Here is an 11,295-nt window from a genome sequence, read left to right as displayed (position 1 = left end):
TCAGCAATTTGAGTGATTCCCGTTTTTCTCGAAGATGTTCTGAAAGTGAATCTTTAGAGAGAGGAGCACCCAGAAGACTCCATTTAGACTTTTCCAAAATTCTTATGCCAGGAGCCAATTTCAAAATGGATTCGGAAATATTATTCGGAGTTGAAAGAGTAATCAACTCGCATTTTTCAAAATTTAGTTCAAGTCCAAGATGTTTTGAATAATCAATGATTTTTTCCAATCAGATGGAGTAGTAGAAAGCCAAAAACTTTCTTTCCCAAAAAGTTCCTATAGGTTGTATGGAAGTGTCAAGCACAAAAAAGGTGATAGCAAACATTTAGTATTTTTCAAAAAGACCCTAATTCTGTTCGCATGATTTGATTTAACATGAATATTGCACACAGAATACTCTATTTCGATTTGTTCAGAATTCTAGTGTTGAGTGTTGCTATGCTATCTATAATTTTGTTATATATTTGGGTAAACATTATATTTGAAAAGTATTTGAAAAGAGTGAGTCGCTGGACTTCAGAGTCTTTTTTATTACAGTACTGAATGCAAAATCCTCAGAAATCCATACCTACTAATATCTTCATTTTGAAGGAAATACATTATGTAAACATATATCAAATTGATGGAGGAACCCGTCTATGTGGTAGGAGATCATGAAAAATTCAAACTGAAACTTATGTTTTTTCAACTTTCATTTGTAACTCGCATTACTGCAGTTTCGTCCTATAAGGACATTTTCAAACGTTGGAAGATTCCCACTTTTTCTTTTGTATCAAGATGGAGTAGTAGAAAGCCAAAAAATTGGCCGGGTCGCAGTTCTGATATGAATTCTCTAGATTTATGTGGTCATCTAAAGGCTCTTATTGATAAAACTCCTCTACTAGATGTGAATAATTGACAATTGCAGTGTCATAAGGAATGCCCCAGGTATTTTTGAACAAAACTGCAATCAATTTGTTATCAATTGCAGTTTTATCAGAAGGTGGACAGTTTGCTCATTTATTTTGAAGTCGAAATTGTTCATTATAACTGAATCGGTGTAAGGATATCTATGATATTTTATTAATTTCGTTTTTTTAAAGTCAACGCCCTTGTATGTCAGAAATGAAGCAACTTCAGAAATATGAACATAATAACTTTTTTCTTGAAACGACCTAACGAATTACCCCCGAAAAATCCTATCGTACAGAATAATTGATATATATATATATATATATATATATATATATATATATATATATATATATATATATTATATTTCGAGCGAAGACTTTTCCTTTCTACTTGAAAAATAGAATTGATAGCTCCCTCTCTGCGGAGAGTGATATCACACCTACTTCTTCACAGTAAAGTACCAAAAATGATTCTTTTTCATACAAATTTTGTCCGACTACGATGTCTAGGCCTTCTCAAAACTTAAGAGAGGGGGAAAGGGTATATCAAAAATATACCGCCTAATATCTGTAAAAAGGCTCCACTTTCAAGCTACTAAGTATGCATACATTTTCAAGTACATATTACATTTTCTTTTCTAACTAATTAGTTTGGAGGATCTGGGACCTAAGGCATTTCTGAGGATTGGTTAATTGACTTACTTCTTTTAAGGCCAATGGCATGAATTGAATGAATTGAAAATTACAATTCGAAATTCTATTTTGATGAGTATTATTTGAAAGAGCAAAAAAGCCATAACAACGAAAATGCATTATCCAAAAGGTATATTTCAGCTGCATCTAAATCACCGTCAGTTACACGACTTGAGAACACAATTGAAGAGTGTAGGAGAAGAGTGAAGTATATAAGAGCACTTGGGAGTTTTTTGACTCATTGAAATTTATAATCGATGGAAATTCACGAAGTGATACAGAGGATAAACTGGTAAGTTCAAAAGTAAAGTTTATTTAGAGTTTTATTGTACTCAGCAGAAGTCATACATGTGGAATTATTTTGTTAATATGAATTTATATTGTCATTGTACTTCACCTTCGGATGATATGAAATAATCTTTGAATTCTTCACGTACACATTTTGCATTAGCTGTAAAATTGTGATAGTTGTTATTATGAAGTGGCAACATATTGTTTACTGAAAGACCCTCTTCGCGCCACTCGCCATTTGTAATATTCCATCGTCAGCTTCCACATCAAACATTCTTGCAGGTACATATTTTGCTTTCGACAGTTTGTGCGACATCAGAAAATTATGAAGGATTCATATAACCAGAACACATTGAGCTGAATAGGTTTTCTTAGTACTCGGAAACGGTGTGCCATAATACCAAACACATTTTCAATAACCCTTCGTGCACTAGAGAGTCGGTAGTTGGTACAGGTTGATTTCTAAACGGATATGGTTTGAGCAAATACGTTTTCACTGCAAATGCATCATCAGCTACAAGAACAAACGGTGATAATTTTTTCTACCAGGCAATTGCCTTGGTGAAGGCAAATTGATGCTGTTACTTTCTAATGCTGTGGATAGAGAACAATTGTTGAAAACTCCTCCATCCGACACTCTGCCATTGCAACCGACATTCACATAGGTTAATTTGTATGTTACATCAGCCACTGCCATTGAAACTATACTATGTGTACCTTTATAGTTGAAGTAGTGACTTCCACTACAGGGTGGAGATTGCATAACAAAATGTTTCCATCTATAGCTCCTAAGCAGTTTGGATAGTTCCAAATATCTTCAAATTCTATGGCAATTTGAATCCACTCTGCTTGAGAATTTGGCACCTATAAAATACGAAGTACAACTTAATTATTTATTTCAGACTCAAAATACAGAGACTTCAGAGACAGAGCAGCAACAATCATCAGAAACTGGAGAAAATTTCGGTAAAGAATTATCAAAAAAGGAACCGGATTGTTCAAAAATAAGCCTAAAAAGAAAAAGGAAGGAGTCTAAAGAGGATGCTGATTTAGCTAAAGCTATGACAGTGTTGGATATACCTTCAGATAACTTTCAAATCTTTGGAGACTATGTAGCTTCAGAGCTCCGTTTCCTGCCTTCAGAGCATCTTAAAAAAAATGAAAATTATGAAAGAAAGAGATGTTTTGCAGAGTTAGGTAATCAGAACGACTCTGGTCCTTCAACACCAGTTTCTCTCCCTCTTTTATCTTCTGCTTCCTATGAGAGAACAAGCTCTTCACATTCATTGCACATAATGCCACCATACAAGCAATGAATGTACCTAGGTAAACAAACCGAGTAATAATATCTTTCATAGATTTACCCTCAAATATCTATTTTGCAGGGCCTCCTGAATTGCAGAACAGCACTGAGGAACAATTCTTGCGATCGTACATACAGGGATTCGATACAAATACATGAGCGAATGATAGGAGTCACCTAAAACAGAATAAATTTATTAGTTCTTGATATGTTCATTTTCTTTTATTTTTCATAATTTATAGATTTGTTTTGTAATTACCTGTAGCTTTGAACTGCAGTGTTAATGATAAGCGCTCCTCTGGACTAATAGCTAGCCACATTTTGGTATCCTTCTTGGTAATCTTGTCCTTCGCTAAACTCAGTAGAAAATCGAAGTCTTCTACAGACATTCGCAAAAAATTTTTGAGCTGCTTTGGATCTACAGTTCTCAATTTGATAACTGTTTGTATATACCTAGACTGGTCCTACGTTGAAACCACTTCCTAACTCAACTTTTTCTCCTTTTACCGTTTTCCTTCCTTTTTTTTCGTTGAACTAAAATTTTCACAACTATCGCAGCAGCTATTTTCTGCTGCGACAACATTTTGTCACTAGGTATTCAACAATTATGTGTATAAGGGATCGTAAATAGTAAGAGCAAACTTACTTGCTAGAGTGATTTACTAGATTAAATTTTCACACACTTGAAATTTAATATAGATAGGCCAACAAGTACTTGCTGCTACAACTATCGCAACTTACTTGCAAGTGGACACGAAGTTTAACAGTGTGCTGCAAAACCAACTTCGACACATCCCGTCGAATGAAAAAAATCTCCCAGTTTTTCTCCATAGCTTTTACCGTGAAGCAAGTAGATGAAATCGGAGCACAAAAATCTTACTTTAATTGAGGACCATTAAATTTATTAATGCATTTGTACTCTAACACAACTAATAAGACCTGAAGCAGGTCGAAATAGCGTTTGGGTTTGGATCATGGATATTTTTTTTCAAAAACTACACCTCAACGATTTGATCTCCACAAACTTTTGTGAAGATCAAATCGTTGAGGTGTAGTTTTTGAAATTACTATGGATCTTCATCAAGTAACGGTCAAATCAATCCGAAAAAAAGACATGAATATTTGGTTTTTGTTTTCTCCACTGAATAACGGAAATACTAACGAAAAAAAATGAATAGGTATTTGAGAATATCGAATCGATGTTGACGTCTTGCTGTCAATGAATTTGTATCTTTGATGATTTGATGCTTCACCAATGTTCTTGGAAATCTCCACTAGAATGAGAGTTAGTAGCAATAGCCAAAAACCTGAGTTCATTTTCACAGATTTTTCGAAACTCTTTGGAACAGTCATTTTTGGAATCTGGAATGAGAAACATCACTAAATGAGCTTTCAATTAGAAGAAATGAATTATGAAAATTGGGAAAATGTTTTTATAGGACGAAACTGCAGTAATGTTAGTTACAAATACTGTCGCATCTCAGTACTCGCTTGGCTATTAACGAGAGGATTTTTATTCGCTGTTTCACCCATTCATTCATCCAAATAAATGGAAGAACTCATTCAAAACTCAATTCAATATTTATTGTGAAGAAACGAAAAAAATAAACTCACACTCAAATGTTAATAAAAAGAAATACATTAAAACACGAAAAACTTACATTATACTGCCACCCAGCAGGATCGAAGAGAAGGAGATGAGCTGCATTGTTGATGATCAGTAGATACTCAAAAGAAAATCTGAATACTGTCCCTTCATGATCTTGACCTCCCTAGAAATTTATGAAGAATTATACGCTGACATTGCAACTTTGATCAGGTCACTGTACTAAGGTAAAATGCTCAGCATGCAATCTGTGCAAAGTTTGCGTATTTGGAGATTGTTTTATATTCTATATCCTGTGATCGGATCAATTTCGATGTCTATGAACTTGGAATATTGAAAGATATAATTCTGAATACTGGGTGTTTTTGCGCTAAAATATTGAAGTTGAGGTTGGAACATCTTTCAATTCATGTATTTACTGAAATGAATCTGAATTATTTCCTGATTATTTTCTATATTTGACAAGTGGTATCAAAACATAGGTTGTTTTAAATTCTCAATTTTCATAATGATTTCTTACCACGTAGTAACGGCTACATCCATCAATTCAGGGAAATAAATGATTAGCCTTGTCGAAACAATCAGAAACTGCAACCTCTTAGAATTATCACTTGGATGAATGAAACAGAAGGAGTGACAATTTTTTCCCCTCAGTTTCAGACCAGGGGACAGGGGGACACATTTTGACATATTCTCATTTGATCTAACTTTCCCTATCTCACCGCCAGAGTATGTCACCATTTTTTCAAATGGATCAATTGTTTTGCATCTTCAGATGTTCCATGATAAACAGATTTCAACAAAGTAGAATACATTATGGTCTGAAGCTCATAGTTTGGAAGCTAAAAATTATTTGAGTTCAAAATGAGCCACCCCGAATGAACTTCTGTACAATCTGTTATCTAGGTTTCATAGGTGTTTTTGTGAAATATACTTCAAAAAAGTGTTTTTTTTATTAATATTAGCGTGTCTCGGCATCTAATGGCCACTGACACGGGATCTGTGATACATTTACGTAATAATAAAAAAAAAAAATCAGAATAAATGAAACAGTCGACAGTCCTTGAGAAATTGTATCACGACACTGAGCTGGTTAGGTAGGCCGAGAATGTCTTTGAGAGTTCCACTGAGTTTGTGTTTGCGGCGAGTTGGTCTGTAGTGTATACAATTCAAAAGTATGTGCTCAATTGTGAGTCTTGCATTACCACAAAATTCACAAGTAGGGGGATTTTGTGAAGACATCAGGTATCCATGGGTGAGTCGGGAGTGGCCTATTCTGAGTCTTCTTATAACACTTTTGTCCTTTCTCGTCATTGGGGGCAGGTCCAGCGCCAAAAATGTGGGTTGGATTGTATGTAGTTTGGTGGTACATGTGTTCCAATGTGTTTGCCATGTTTGTATCATCATTTGTCGAGCTGCTGATTTCAAGTCTTGGTGAAGTTGGATTTGCTCCTCAGGCAATTTGGAGGAACAAGCTTGTTTTGCTGCTTGGTCTGCACATTCGTTGCCTGTAATTCCTACATGAGAAGATGAGAAGGGATCCAGATGATATTCACAAGGACACCTCTGGTACGATGGTGGTGGCAGGTATCGAGGATATCTTGAACCAAAGGATGATGTGAGTAAATATTTTTGATAGAGAATATTGATGAAAGGGAGTCTGTGCATATGGCAAGTTTCCTGTTATCTTGTACTGGAGACCTCAACGCTTGTAATATTCCATATAGTTCAGCTGTGTGTATACTTCAGACATTGGGAAGTTTGTATGTTGCTATTATTGCATCGAGTGTAGTAACAGCACATCCGGTACCATTAACTTCTTTGGATGCGTCAGTATGAAGGATTTTGTCGAATTGCTGGTTATTTATCAGTTCTCTGAATCTTTGTACGAAGACTATATTAGGCGTATCGTGCTTATTGTAGTTCCTTAGGCATGTATTCAGTTTTATAAGAGTTGTAGCTTTGAGGTTGATGTTTCTTGAAAAAGGGTATAATAATTGTGAAGGTGAAAGCGACGTTCTGGGTCTGTTTTGGGGAGCTGGTTGTATAGAATCAATTAATTCAAATACCGGGTTTTGTGGGTTAGCAGGTACCCTGGAGAAATATGCTAATAGTTGGTATTTTCGTCGTATAAAGAGAGGTGGTTCAGAGGATTCAATATGAATGCTTTCTATCGGACTGGATCTGAAGACACCCAAGCATATTCGTAGTGCTGTGGTTTGGATTGTGTCAAGGTATTTGAGGTATGTTTTGTAGGCATTCATATAAAGGATACTTCCGTAATCCAGTTTGGAGCGGACTAATGATCTGTAAGTCCGTATTAGTATTTCCTCTTCTGCTCCCCATTGGTGATGAGCTAATGATTTCAGAATGTTGATACGATTTAGACTGTTAGCTTTTGTCTCCTGAATATGTTGTTTCCATGTGAGTCTTTTCTCAAAGATAACTCCCAAGAATCTATGTTGATCAACCACTTGTAAATGATCCCCATTGAGATCTAATTGTGGAGGTAGAGGATTAAGTCTTTTGCTAAACTGGATTACTTTAGATTTGGTTATTGAAAAGTGAAATCCGGATTTGAGAGACCAATTGTGGATGCTGTCTAGGGCCTTCTGAAGTAAGGTGCAAGTACTGACCGTGACTTTGTCTTGGCAGTAGAGGATGAGGTCGTCGGCATATAATACATATTTGACAGGGTGAATTTATCGAAGTACAGATATCGTTGATACTCATCAGGAATATTGTGGTGCTAAGAACCGAGCCTTGTGGGACTCCGTTTTCTGGAAAATGCAGTGTAGATGACAGTCCATTTGTAACAACTTTGAAAGATCTGTTGGCTAAGAAGTTTTGTAGAGAGGAGAAAATGTTTCCAGTCACTCCAAAGTCCATGGTCCAAAGTTCAAAAATGGTAGTTTTGCGAATCGTGTCGAAGGCGCTGTCAATATTTAGACTAACGGCAATTAGGTCTTTCTTACTTTCAAAAGCTTCTGAGATATCTGTATGTAAAGTAACCAAATTATCTAATGTGCATCTGTTTGATCGAAAACCTGCCTGTTCTGAAGTTAGGAGGTTGTGAGATTCTAAGTACCAGTGTAAGCGTCTATTAACCATTTTCTCGAGAATTTTATATGGAGCACATGTTAGAGACGTTGGTCTGAAGGAATTGGGAAGATTGGTATTTGAGTTTTTCTTTTTTATTGGTATTATGGTTGCTTCTCTCCATATAGCCGGAAATTGTTGATTGTAAAGTTCGAGCAGTTTAATTTTAGTTTCTGACTGTAAATATTTTAGGAAGATCATTGGTATGTCATCTGGTCCTGAAGCTGTGTTCTTTATCGTGAATAGGGCTGAGTTTAATTCGGAAAGAGTGAAAGGAAGATTGAGAGAGTGACAAATGTGGGAAGTTTGTTCAGGATGTGGATTGTTTGTTGAGTTTGGAGGTTCTGGATTTAATTTTGTTTTGTTTTGAAAGTGTTGGGCAAGGATGTTGGCAATTTGTTGGTCATTGGTGGTGACTTTTCCCTTGTAGGTTAGGCCAAGAATTTTATAATTGGTGTTTCTTTCTCTCATCTGTCGTATTTTGGTCCAGATTAAAGAAGGAGAGGTGTCAGTGGTTATTGTGCTCGTGAATTTATTCCACGACTCTCGTTTACTGAGTTTCAGAACCCTTTTTGATCTTGCTCTCGTTTTCTTAAGATTTATTAAGTCTGCCTCATTTCTGGTTCTTCGGTATTTGTTAAGCGCCCTTTTGCTCTCCTTTACTGCCATGTGACAGGTTTCATTCCACCAAGGAACGGTTCGTTTTGATGAGTTAGTGGAGTACTTTCCTATAGATATATTAGCTGCAGAAATTATGGCGTTGGTCAGTTGGCCAACAGCTTCATCTAGATCATTCGAAAATTCGATGTTTTCTATATTTGCATTTAGTGTTTGACTGTAAAAATCCCAGTTTGCTTTAGCAATTTTCCAATTTTCTTTAAATATATTTTGCCTAGTTGAGTTTGAATTCGATAACCTACCAGGTGATGTTACAATTGGTGTTTCTGTTTTTGTGAATTCTTGAGAAGCAATGGTTTTTACGCATCGAGAACGGATTAAAATGGTGAGTTTGTACTACCATTATGGAAATAGTGCTAGAGCTGCTGTCCGTATGTTCAATGATAATCATCCAGGAAGAAATGTACGACACAAATATTGTTTTTTTTGTATGATCAAACTGAATTTTGTAGCGTTAACCTTGTTAATAAAACACTACTTCAACATTTAACTAAGTATTTACTTCGACAGCAGGTATTGGAATATTTTAACAGTGCGTGAATATGAGAGAGAACAAACAAATGTTTAACAATTGCTGTTTATGACAGAACTGAAACTTACTATTATAAATTGAACCGATCAACGCTCTCTCGAGAGGGATGAACCGTGAGAGGTTCAAGTGTTCTGGAATGCAACCACTTGCCTGGTTGCAAGGGTGGTACGAGACATAAGAAAAGAAAAGAGTGAAGAAAATGTGAACTAAATGAACTCTCACCGTATAAATACGTTTCGGAATATTTCATGGAAACTGGATTTGTTAACAATAAAAGACATAACCGTTCAGGAGTTGTCAACGATGAAGCTATTTGTACAGTTTCAAGGCACGTTAAACTAATGTAAATTTCGCAATCTCTTACTTAGTTATCTCGAGAATCAGGAATCAGTCGTACAAATGTTTTCAGGATTCTTCATAAGTACAAATTTCATCCATATAAGATTGGACTAGTTCATGAATTGAACGAAGATGATTTTGATAGACGTATCTAGTTTTGTGGGAGTCTCACTGACTGGATCAACTTGCATCAGAATTTCTCGTATACAATTTGTTTTCCTGATGAATGCACGTTTAGTTTGAATGGAGAGGTGAATTGGCAAAATTGTCGATATTGGAGTGATACGAATCCTCATATATACCGTCAAGTTCATACCCAACGGCCTCAAAAACTGAATGTTCCGGCAGGAATTGTACGTGACCACATCATAGGACCTTCTTTTATCGATGATAATTTTACTAATAATGAATATTTGGACATATTGGAGAATCGAATAATACCGTGCACCAATAGGGCAATTGAGGAGGATATAAATTCATTCGAAAGCGAAATAGTTTTTCAGCAGGATGGTGCACCTCCTCAATATGCAGCGCCAGTGCGACAATTTCTGGATGATCATTTTCCTGGTCGCTGGATTGGCAGAATGGCCACCAAGGTCTCCGGATCTCACTCCCGTAGATTTATTTCTATGGGGTCGTTTGAAGTCCAAAGTGTAGGAGATAGAATCATCAACATTAGAAGATTTGAGAAAGAATATTATGAGGCATTGCAGAAAAATAATTCCCGATATTCTCAACCATGTGAATATTAACTATAGACATTTTTTTCTTCTCATTGTCCAATAATAAGATTTTGATTCAAGAATTATTGAAAAATCTATTTCTCTGATTCATTGCTTCCATATTTGTCTCTAGAGCGAATATTTCCAAATGTGGCCTCCTGTACAATTGTTGACCTGTTTTTTTTTCCTGAAAATCATTGTTCCAAAAGTTATTCAGGGTGGCTCGTTTTAAATGGAATGCACTGTATAAATAGATAGGCTTTCTGAAAAATTCCAAATATCATATAAACATTGGTCCCTGATAGAAATTTCAGGTTTCCCAACCCTTTCATACCATTCAACCCTTACACAAAACTGCCTCTGTACCGCGAACATTTGCATACAATTTTACTGTAACTTCCAAAACTGACTGTGACTTCGGAAAATGAAAGATATAAACTCATTTTTATGCCATATAATGAATTATTTATTATTGAAGGACCGGCGATATCATTTTGTAGTGACTTTCATTCTTTTCAGTAGGCTTATCATGGAAATCATTTAGACAAAATATATTGTTTAAGATAAAAGTGATTGATTGATGTCGTATGAATGAAATCGATATCTACAATCTATTCCAGATGTTCATAAAAAAATCCCCAACTACAATAGAATGTTATTCACGAAAGTTACAATTTTAGGAAAAATTTTCATTTAATTCCGTAGGTATGATAGTAAAAATTTCACTTTCCTTCAGTAACTTATTGTATTTGATGATTTTGTTTATCAAAAAAGGACTGAGGAACTATACAGACTTGTCTCAACGTTCCGGAGGCTAGATTCAACTCCGTCTTGCAGTTATTTTCAAAATTCTCCTACAGATGTCAAAGGAGTTCTGGAATATAGAATATGTCAATGATTTTTATTGACTTCTGAAAACATGTTCATAGTTTCTGCCGCTTTTTCTTCAACACGGTTTACTGTACTAGATCTGGTTTCTGAAATGTTGCCTTTATTTTCGAAACCCAAAAATGTCATATGGAGTCAGATCTGGTGAAAAAGATGGATGTTCCAACACAAGGATTCAAAGCTCGGCTGAGAGAAAAAGTTTTAAAATATGTTTTTTCCGTTAACCATCTATCGCACCCCTACGAACGATA

Source organism: Leptinotarsa decemlineata, unplaced genomic scaffold (genome assembly GCF_025532065.1).
Source record: "Leptinotarsa decemlineata unplaced genomic scaffold, Ldec_3_MD MMD2_P_RNA_scaffold_2, whole genome shotgun sequence".
In the NCBI taxonomy this organism is placed as follows: Eukaryota; Metazoa; Arthropoda; class Insecta; order Coleoptera; family Chrysomelidae; genus Leptinotarsa; species Leptinotarsa decemlineata.
This window is presented reverse-complemented; position numbering follows the sequence as displayed.